Source organism: Sus scrofa, chromosome 6, assembly GCF_054392235.1.
Source record: "Sus scrofa isolate SSC_HxYL_T2T_F1_AM1 chromosome 6, Sscrofa_HxYL_maternal_Yorkshire_Landrace_v2.0, whole genome shotgun sequence".
Lineage (NCBI taxonomy): Eukaryota > Metazoa > Chordata > Mammalia > Artiodactyla > Suidae > Sus > Sus scrofa.
In genome coordinates, this window is record NC_139388.1 from 25,657,173 (window position 1) to 25,669,364 (window position 12,192).

Genomic DNA, 12,192 nt, shown 5'->3' on the forward strand with positions numbered 1-12,192 from the left:
TGTGAGCTGTGGTGTAGGTTGCAGTCATGGCTCAGATCTGGCGTTGCTGTGGCTCTGGAGTAGGCCGGGGGGCTACAGCTCCAATTAGACCCCTAGCCTGGGAACCTCCATATGCTGCAGGAGCAGCTCTAGCAAAGGCAAAAAGACAAATATATATATATATATAGATATACACACATACATATATATATATATAATAGATAAGAGTTTCCTCATCCCAATGGTAATGCAAAGCCTTAAGAACAAATGTAGTTTCTTTTGAAGTTTGATTCATCTGATTCTTCAGGAAAATTCAGAAACTTACTTCAAGTAAATGTTTTATTAAAAAGGACACTTTGTAAAGAGGAACAAATGTAGCACTCTTAAAGTCAACGTAATCTGGGTCAGGACACTCTAGAAATCAAATTATTTATTTTGTGTTTGATACACTGTGTCTTTTGCTTTTAGTCTAAGTGGTTAGGATTTGAATAGATACTCAGCTTTTCAAGGAGATAAACCATTACTTTGCAGGCATTAAAGACTACAAAGAGATTAATAATTTCTGGTCCCAGTCATCAAGGGGAAGACAGTACAGCATAATCAAAAGACCATTCCTAACTTGACATCCTCTGATTCTAAAATTCTAATACTGTTTCATGTCCTAGGAAAACCAAATGCTCTGTTTCAGTCATTTCAACATACAGAATGGAAGTGGAACAGAGTAAGTGTCTGTTTAGTAAATGTTATACACAAGCACTGTGCTTGGAGCGTTATATGTGATATAGTACTTCTACAAAAATTTAATAGGATATTTATTTATTTATTTATTTATTTAGTTAGTTAGTTAGTTATTTTACCCTGTTTAGGGCCACACCTGCAGCATATGTAAGTTCCCAGTTTAGGGGTCAGATTGGAAGTACAGCTGCCTGCCTACACCACAGCCACAGCAGCAGCAGGATGCAAACCCCATCTGCGACCTGCACCACAGCTCACTGAAACACCGGATACTTAACCTATTGAGCAAGGCCAGTGATCAAACCCACATCCTCATGGATACTAGTCAGGTTCATTACCTCTGAGCCACAGCGGAACCTCCATGACAGTATTATACTAATAGTGTTTTATAAGTGGAAATTGAGTCTTAGTATGGTTAAATTATTTGGCCAAGGTTATGCAAAACAGAAAAAAAAAATCTACTTTGGTCTAATTGCTTGGCTCAAGCTTCTCTCTGCTCTGTCAAATTATCTTCCAAAATGAGTTCTTTTTAATTTTCCTTTCTGTAGAATTAAGTGAAAGCCTTTATATTAAGTCCTAATACTCCTCAGGGACACAGAAAGGACAAAGTTTCATGTCTTATCTATGATTTCTGCTTTGGAGCAGACCCACAATATAGTTACACACTGACCAGAGGAAAAAAAGAATTTCCTTTACAAAAGTTGTCCTAATTCACTTTACATAAGGAAGAATCATGGCATGTTGACTATTAGGGTTAATCTATTCATGAAAGAGAAAATAATTTTTATCCCTTGTGGCAACTCTAATTCAAAAATAGAGATTCCCAGGAGCAATGTGCTGAGAAAGAATGTAGATTGTTGATGAGATTTAGCAGAAAGGAATACCAGAATCAATTAGCAAATTTTAATATGGGGGGAATAGGTGGCAGTGGGGGGTGCTGATGCTTATTATGGCTAATTCCTAGCTCTTTCCTTTACAAGTGTTAAAACCAAGACAACAGGTCGAAAAATGAGTCTTTTATACTAAGCCCCATGTCACCAAAACCTGCGACTTAATTACAGTTTCAGTTCTCCCAGAAATGGAATCATTAGCCAATCAATTACGAATCGCCCGATCAGCCCTAGCTAGATAATCTGCCTGATGGACTACTGTCTATCAGGAAAGTAACTTTGCAAAAACCAGCTGGCTTTTTTGCCTGGTGTTAAGTTCCTTGTCTCTACTCTCTTCTGCCCATAAACACATTTCCTTTTGTTCAGCTCCCCAGAGATCCTTTCTTCTAGATTGGATGTCGCCTGATTCAAGAATCATCAAATAAAATCAAGGAGATCTTTAAAATTTACCCAGTTTAATTTTGTTTTTTCAAGTCAGTGATCTACCTTTGACCAAGTACCTTTCTTTCATTCCTCATTTTAGCATCATTAAAATGGTGCTAATATTTACTTCAGGGTTTTGAGAAGCATTAAAACAATTATATAGCTAATATAAATTGCCTACCCCAGCGGCCAGTTACTTTGCTACTGTATTATGTAGGTGCAAAGTTGAGCACAGCTTGGATGATCTGGACATGCTGGGTGTGTCATCTGAACTACCATCTGCCTTCACTAATGCAGGTTTCTCTTTTGGGATTGTCCTTCTCTCCATCTCTTCTGAGAAGCAATGGTTATAAACATGCCTTGGAGCCCAACAATTCTGGACTTAATTCTGTCTCTGCTATGCAGTATTCTGTGTCTTTGGGTATTTTATTTTCACCTCTATGAGCCTTAGTTTCTTCATCTAGCAAATGTAGTTTTCTAGCAAAACATCCTACACTATTTAGAGTAGTTGTGAAGATCAAATCAGCAGAAAAATTTTCTATCTAGAATGTGCCAAATGTGTAATTCAAACTGTGGCTATATAGCCACACTATCTATAATAGCCAAGACATGGAAGTAACCTATATGTCCATTGACAGATGAATGGGCAAAAATATGTTATATATATATATGCAATAGAATACCACTCATCCATAAAAAGAATGAAATAATGCCATTTGCAGCAATATAGATGCAACTAGAGATTATGCTAAGTGAAGTAAGTCAGAAAGACATATACCATATGATATCACTTATATGGAGAATTTATAATCTATCTACAGAATGGCAACAGACACACAGAGAACAGACTTGTGGTTATCCAGGGGGGAGGGGAGGAGAGGGGAGGGATGGAGTGGGATTTGGGAATTAACAGATGCAAACTATTATATATGGAATGGATATACAACAAGGTCCTACTGTATAGCACAGGCAACTGTAACAATATCCTGTAATAAACTTTTATGGAAAAGAAAAAAGCAGCTATACAATAATTTTATTGTAATGACTAATAGTTTTTATATTAATCAATACACATGCTCACACATACTCTTGAGATGGCTATTTTCAGTTAGCATAATATCCTTGAAATTCATCTAAGTTATATATATCAAATATATAACAATAGACTATTGCTTTTAATTGCTGAGTACTTTTCCATATATGTATTGTGTCATTAAAATAACTTCCACTTGGTATAATTTACACCATGAATTTTAAAAGCATGTAAAAAATATTTACATTGTAACCACTTTATATTAAAATATTAACCTGTCACCTCTCTTGACAAGAGCATGGTGTATCTTTAACAAGTGGTGGAAATTCCTAAAAGAAAATTTTGATTGACTTTGATTTCAGCAGCCTGCCAAAGGAGGGTCTCTATCTTTGTGGTGTGATGCTTTAGTGTAGGTGGTTCTCTATGCTTCCCAGAGTTGATATGTGTCAGTGTCGAACACTGTGCAATGTCTTCTCTCTCTCCTGCTTTCTTTTCCCTTCCTGTTTCCAGAATAGGCTACTTTCTGAGTGGAATCAAGATGAAAGAAAATCCTCACTATACTAGTAATATACTATTTTATTCTCGTTTTAAAATGCTTCTCCAAAAATATAGGTGTCCCTATTGGGACAAATGCTAGACTTCCAACTGAGGAGACATGAAGCAAGGCCCTGGAATATGAGATTTAATGTGTGCCATCCTGAAACCCTGATATACTTTGAGAAATTATGGAATTATTTAAGGAAAGCAAGCAAACAAATAAACAACAACAACAACAACTCAGTGCTGGATGGTGTAAACAAAATTATGCAGGTTTGATACCTTTAAACTAATGACTTCCAAACTCTAATTAATGACCCTTTAGGTGGGGAATATGAAACAATTGTTTAACCCCCCCCTTTCCCCGGCACTGTAAATGCCTCTCACACCATATTCTTAAAAATGAAGAAAGATACTTGAGCTGAGGGGTGTTAAGGACCTAGCATTTCCTGTGCTTCCCACATGCCACCTTATATATGGCTCACAAGAGCACTATGGAGCATGCATTATATTCCTGAGAGCAATACAGCAGTAAATTGAGGATTAGATGTATTATGCGATTTGCCTAAGAGCCTAAAGTTAGGTAGAGGCAAAGCTGGGATTGCAGCTTGAACTATCTGACCACACCCTTATGTTCCTCCTTGCTCATCAACCACCTGTTATGCATAGCCTAGAAAAGACTTAGATTTTTCTGGATAAAATTATTTGCATAAAATTCCAAAATTTTTTTAAAAGAAGAAAACAACTACACCCAATTATCTAACATAGCCAAAAAAAAAAAAACTATATATAATGATTGTCAAAGGATACCATTAGAATTTTCTTTTTAAAAAAGGCCTAAATTGGGACACAAGAGATTTAACTTCCTAAAAAAAAAAAGTCCTTCTCCAATTAAAAGAACCACGACTCCTGGACTGGATATTAGAACAGAAAAAAAGATATTTATGGAAACACTGATAAAAGCTGAAAAAAAGACTATGGTTACTTAAAGTATCATTCCAATTTATTTATTTAATTTTGATAGTTATCATATGGTTATTTAAGATTTTTCACAATAGGAGTAACTGGGTAAAGGCTATATAGGAACCCTCTGTTATATTTTTCAACTTTTCTGCAAGTTTTAAAATATTCCAAAATTAAACATTTTAAAATTTACAGAGAGTAGTCTTTTATTAGAGGTATGTAAGGGAAGAGTGGTTAGAGTTGAAAGGGGAAAGGTTAAATGAGATGTGTCTTGATCATGGTGTGATGATAACAGTGTACTGTGGACTGAGGATGGGATTAATCCAGCCTTGTGCAGCTTGAATCCAATAATAGGAAATGAATCAAAGTACCCAAGCCCACCGCAGGGCTTACAAATTTAAAAGCTTACTGGACCTAAGCAAATGGAGAAAATATATACAATGGATTAGCTGTGGCCAGAAATAAAGCCTTGAGAGTGTTGGTCATTTCTAACAGGGGTAATAAAACAGCTAATATTTATGGAGCACTTGGAACAAGGCACTCTTTAGAGCACTTTGCATGGAGTAGCAAATTTACTGTTTGGGTTAGATGATAGAATTGAACCCATTTTGCAGAGAAGGAAGCTGAGGTAGAATATGTATGAATAACTTGCCCAAGGTTATAAAATGCAATGGCAAACTTGAACCCAGGCAAAGCAATCCCAAGACATATCCTCTCAGCCATCACACTCTGCCAGTCCTAAGCCCCTACTAGCCCTAATAATATTCCCTAGGGAAGAAATTCAAACTTGTGTGCCCAGATTTTGTTTTCTTTAAAAGAAAAAACAAACTGATACATACATGTTATATTAAAAAACTTGATTAAAGGACATTGGAAAAAACCACAAATTTAATTTCAAAATATTCTAACAGCAAACAACTAACAGTTTTCCAGACCAAACAGTAGGTTGTTAGAAGAATCACAAACTACTGGCAAACTACTCCATAAATTAAACTCATGCTATAATTTAATAATTTTAAAAGTCCTAGAACATTTCGTAAAAATTCAGTAACACTTTTAATTACCACAGAGCAAGACGTATAATAAAAGAAACACCAAATGCTGTGTATGAAATAGAGCTTTTACTTGAACTGGGTAACAATGAATAGGAGTTTCACAGATATTTGCCATAGATTCTAGGATTTTCACTTGAAATTGGCAATATAGAAGCAGAAGTGGGGATAAAGAACCTGAGCCTCTCAATACTCACTCTTCATGAAGCAGCTTCATGAGTCTCCCCAGTAAATTAAAGCTTCCGCATCACTGAATTATGCCCTCCCTCCAAAGTCTATTACATGCTTATTCACTCATTTAATTAATGTTGAGTATCAACATGTCAGTTATTGAGTACACAGGTAGAAATAAGCAATGAAAAAAAACCTATCCCTCACATAAAAAATATAAAACAGAAGAAAATAGCATAACATGTGTACCAAACATCCAACAGGAACCACTCAATTTCTCATTTACTGTAACATGGTGGAAAAGGCATTGGCTTTGACATAATTCTGTAAAAAAAAAAGTTTTTGCCATGTACTGCTTATGTGCTATCAAAATTTACAATTGTTCTTCATGAGCATAACTTTGTTACCCTATAAATAGAAGACTTTGATTCAAAGGTACAAGAATTAGTAAAGGACTAGAAAGTATACTACGAAAACATAATATATAAAAAAGGCCATCAATGGATGCTAGTTACTTTTTTGTTTTTTAATGACTGACTCTGGAATGAGACCTACTGAGCTTTGATCTGCATTTTACAGGTTTTTATCACCTAGCAGGCATTCCTGCTTCATCGGGTGAATGGGAATGGCAAATGTACCTACTTCAGGGACTTGTGATTTTTTTTTTTTTTTACTAAGATAATTCATATACAGAATTTAGCACAATACCTGGAGCATCATCCTGCTCAAAGTTTAGCTAATCCTTGTATTTTGGGGTCAGTACCTCTCATGCCAGACTTCATTGAATCCATCCCCTTCAAAATGAGAGACATCAAGCTCTGTTATCCACACATTTGTGATGAAAATAAGTAAGTTGTCTGAGATAAAAAATCAGTTGGCATTATGAACATGATTAGATCTATGGTGTACGCCTGACAAACCACATTTTGAAAACTGCCAATGAATCTCAGTGCTTAAGTTTACAATGTAGTATTCTGCTTTATTTCAGGGGCCTAGAGACCTGACTGAGGTGTTTCTTGCTCCTTGAGTATCTGCATATTCTTCCTGGTATGACTTGGATTTCTCACTCCTATCTGCTTTGTGACCTCATATCAAAGCAATGAGAAGCCATATCTGAAGTGATAAACGTCTACCACAACGGACTCCCATCTGTCCTACGTCACCACACAGCCCGTCATCTTAGGTTGGAATCAGGCCTTGACTTTTAGAAGGCCCTCCTGATGTTGATGCATTTGTGAATTTGCCTTTAGCCAAAGCTCCTTGCAGCCAGGGATCCATGACTAGATAATGGGATCCTTCAGGCTTGCTGATTTATGCAGTAAATCTCGAACTGTGTCATCGCGAAGCTCTTTCATTCCTTCCGCCAAGAACCGCTCAGGCAGAAAGGACTCGAGCCATTTGAAGGGAAGCCTTGGGAAATGATCACTTAAGACAAGGGACAAAGACCTTATTCACCAGTCCTTATGCAAGCCTCCTCATAAATATATCTAATTGAAAATTTCAAAGGTGTTTTTGATAGGGGTCAACACCTTTCCCTTGAATTTATCTTTCTTGAAATAAGAATGAGTGCTTTTATTACTAGGAAGCAATATGATGTTTTGTCACATAAGTTTTAGAGTGAAGCAAACCTAGTCTTCCATCAAAATTCTACCCCAGTTAATAACTACAGATTCTCAGAAATGTTTTGTATCCTATCATACAGCAGTGTTCTTTACCTAGATATGGGAATTCTGATGTATCTTTTACGAGGTTACTGGAAATATTAAATGGGAGCATGTTTTAAAAAGTCTTGCCTGGAACTTGGACCACATTTCACAAATGGTGGCAGATTCCTTTTGGGGAAATTTTGTGCATTTCAAGGGAAAAACAATTCTAATTATTTATTTGTTAGTTCCTTGTATGAGTGACATATGCTTGTACTTCTTTATATGGGTGGCGTACCTTTTTTTCCCTTCCGTCCTAGGATGGCATAGTTGTAACTCCCTTGGTGTCCAAATAAACACAACTCCGAAGTACCAGGGATTTAGCTCCATGCAGACTTAACCCTTGACAGGTAAGAAGTGAAGCCATCACATTCTTCCTCCTTCCTCAACTTCAATGCAGCCTCTCAGAAGGCCTTCCCTTGACCTTGGCTCTCCCCTCTCTGTGTTATTATTCTTTCCCTTTCTTTCTACCTTCTTGTAGTCCCCTATTCCTCCAGCTCCAGTTTCTCGTTACTTAGGCTAAAATATAAGTTATAATTATGGCGACACAACAATCACAGAGTAGTTACCAGGTACCAAAAATTGTTCTAATTGTGTATATCATATACACAATTAATCAAAAATTGTACTAATTGTGTATATCCATATATACATACAAACCTATCCCCCCCCAACCCCGCCACCACTAACCCAATGGGATGTTGTTTCTTATCCCAACTTTACAAATGGAAAAAATGAGTATCAGCGAGACTATGCAATTTGTTTGAGTCCATGTGTGTTGCAACTAATAGGTCTAGGATTCTGATCTAAGCATCAAGACCAGGACCCAAGTTCTCAACTGCTATAGCATGTTGGCTTAGGCTGGGGAGAACTATTCAGCTCTCTTAAGGGCTGATAAGGGAAACAAAACAGAAAAGGAAATCAAAAGGAAAAACTAGTTCACTGCTGGCATGGGTGGATGGACAACCTAGAAATTCTTTGCATCTGAGATTCCAGAAAGGATTTGCAAACTAATGTTTAACATAAAGGAAATATCTTGGTGTGACAAGCAGAATGTATGTACCACACTGGTTTTAAGCATTAGTAAGGCCATAGATGTGAGTATCTTAAATTGCATTTAGTACATCCTCATTCAATACACAGGAAAACGGAGATATCGATAGTAAAACTCTTGTCCCAATTCAATCTTCATGTTATAAAATGATGACTTAGTTCTAAATTTGTTACAACTAACATTGCTTATTTCTTCTGGATTCATTGCAATACATGAGCCTACATATATATGAGTCTACATGAGTTACACACAATATATGATTTCCTACATTGTCCAAGTAAATTTTTATGGCTGCACCCATGGCACGTGGAAGTGTCTAGACCAGGGATTGAAGCTGTGCCACAGATGCTGTCTGTGCTACAATGCCAGATCCTTAACCTGCTGCACACAAAGGAACTTCTGAGTTCAAATAATTTAAGAATACTACAAGATCATTTGATACTTAATTAAATATTATGGAATACCAATTGTCCACATTGAAAGAAAGATACAAGCTTTTAACCTTTTCTCAGGGAAACTTTTGATTCTTAACAAAATCAACGAAGATAAGAGGTTGAGAAAAGCAAAAAGGTTGGGTCCATTATCAATTACATAGATATCTATCATTATCCATCTATGTATCATAGATATACACAGATATCTGTCTAAATCTGCTTTTGTCCATAATCATGAAAGAAAGGGGTTACTGAAGGAGTGGGGCTCAATGTCTGCCATTAGAAGTAATATATTTTATTCAATTATGTAATTATGTAATTAGCATTTATTGGCCACCTGATATAAATTGAATACTGGACAAATTTTTGAGAAATACAAAGATGTAAAATAAATTACTTCTACCCTAGAGGATATCGTAACTGGGGAGGGGGGCACCCAGAAACATACACACAACAATTATGATGAATTGTTGCAAAATTCTGAAACAGAATTTACTACATGATTCAGAAATACTGATGAAGGATTATATAATAATCTGAGATACATGTGGAGAGAGATGTTTTGAGAGAAAATTGCAGAGTAGAAGTACACATGCAAAATCAGTGATTTTTTTGCTGTGTTGATTAATCATTTAGATACTTTAATTTATTCAGGAAAGAAACAAAGATAATAACATTCATTCATTCATTGAATTCATTGCCAATGAATGGCTTCATCTGCATAGCCAAAAATAAAGAGGAATAGCCTTATAGAGAATATTTTTATAACAAAGTTTTTTGTTACCCGTAAAAACTTGTCAGGGCCCTTGACTATATCACTTCTATTTTTGATAGTGTCTGCTAATAATATTTATTTTGTAATAGTGATATTTATTTTTTCCTAAAGGTTTTGGAACTTTTTAATTTTAGTTAGTGATGATGATATTTACCTTCTCGTTATATAGCCTCCCATTAAAATAATGGCTACCCTATTACCTGCACTCTGAAGGCATTTAATAAAATCTTATACAACAATGACTCAATATATCAACATTAATTAATGAAACTGGGGTTCTATATTCTTCAAAATTCTTTTGATTGCAAGTGACAAAATTCAGAAACCAGCTCAGGATAAGTGAAAATCTATCACACATTTCACAACATTATTGGGGGGTGGGAAGTTCAATTTGAGTATACACGAATAGTACATTTGGGAATTCCCTCTCCCCTCTCTTTCCTCCTGTCTCTGTCTCTCTCTGTCTCAGCTCTTCTTTCTTTGTAGTGGATTTATTTTCTCTTAGATGAACACTCACTACAGGGAAGAGAGCCTCCAGAAATTCGATACCAAACTGATCCTCAGAGCTAGAAAATTCCTTAGAGAATTTGGACCAGTATCATCAGATGGTAGGTGGGCAAGGCAACATAGCTTTATCAGAACACAGGATGAGGACCAGTTCCCTAGTGGAAAGATGACTGCCTTTAATTAATTATTTATTTTATGAGATTCACTACCTGAGAGATACAGTGAGGTCTAATTATACCATCTCTGTCATCACAGGAAAATTTATTATCCGCAATTATTTGCACCTACATCGATTAAGGCTGGGGTCTCCACATTGCAACAAACACCCTAGGGATTATTTTTATTTTTTGCCTTAGCACATCAAACTGTCCATAGACGGAGCCCCTAATTCTTCCCTAATGGTGTCTGGTTGTAGAATATTAAACATCAAAAGTTGGAGCTGCTCAACTGTAATAAGCCTTCTGAAATGGAACTGTGAATTTTATGCAGTCTCAGACATTACAAACATGGTCAGGATTTCTGCATAACTTTGCAGTCCAAGGGAGTGTGAGTATGCAGCTGAAAACACCTCCAGAATATGTGCATTCTTGTGCACTGGTCATTAATTTAGTCAGGCAAACTGTCAGTCAGAGCATCAGCCAACCAGCCCTGAGCCAGTCCATCAGGCAGCTGTGTAATTGGTCATCTCTTTAATCAGACACTTAGCTAGTCAGCTGGCCATCCATGAAGGTAGTTAACCAGTCTGCTAGCAAGTTACCTAGTCAGTCTGCCAGGCAGCTAGTCAACCAGTCAGTAAACCTTTGAACTAGGCAGTGATTGAGCAAGTCAGTGAGTGTCCCACCTCAGCTTGGCAGTATGCATCCAAGCCTTTTGCCAATCAGTCAGCCATTCTGTGAGCTAAGCAGTCCTCAAATGTGCAAATAAAGGGTGATTGCCTTTTTAAAATTTTTTAATTTTGTTTTCTTTCTAAGATTTCTATAGTTTGTTTACTGCCTATATCTCAATATTTTTAATTATTGTGAATAAACTGAATCATTTCATTATAAATTTTCTAGCTAGACCAGATATTTAACACAAAACAATGCTGTGATTTCTGATAATCAGAACAGACACTGTATTGAAAAATGTTAATAGAGCCAGAAGGTTTGCAGAAGCCATCTCAGCATGCTTAGAAGAATACTCACTTTAGGATGATACATTTACTAAGAAAATAAAGGAGTAATAACTACAGAATTACCATGTTTTTAATTCTATAATAATAACGTCTCAGATATTCCATTTACATAGCTTTTTTTTTTTTTCTTTTTCGAACCATATGGCATATGGAAATTCCCCAGCTAGGGGTTGAATTGGAGCTGTAGCTGTCAACCTATGCCATAGCCACCAGCCTACACCACAGCAACACCAGATCTGAGCTGCATCTGTGACGTATGCCACAGTTCATGGCAATGCCAGATCCTTAACCCAACGAGTGAGGCCAGAGATTGAATCTGCATCCTCTTGGATACTAGTTGGGTTCTTAATTCATTCAGGCACCACAGGAAGTCCAAAGATACAGTTTTTTTGGCTTGTTTGTTTGTTTTCTTTAAAGGCTGCACCTATGCCATATGAAAGTTCCTGGGCTAGGGGTCAAACTAGAAGCTATAGCTGTCAGCCTACAGCACAGCCACAGCAACGCTGGATTCTTAGCCCACAAGTGACGCCAGGGATTGAACCCGACTCCTTATGGATACTATGTCAAGTTCTTAACCCACTGAGCCACAATGGGAACTCCTTATGTAATATTTCTTAAATAACTTTTCAAAATAAAACAGAGATTTGCCTTTCAGATGTTATAAAATTAAGAATTTCAGGTAATCCAAAACTGTCTTCCTGAGTTATTTCAAACGAACCCACTTGCCTCTGTTGAAAAACATATTCAACATTTGTTTCTTCT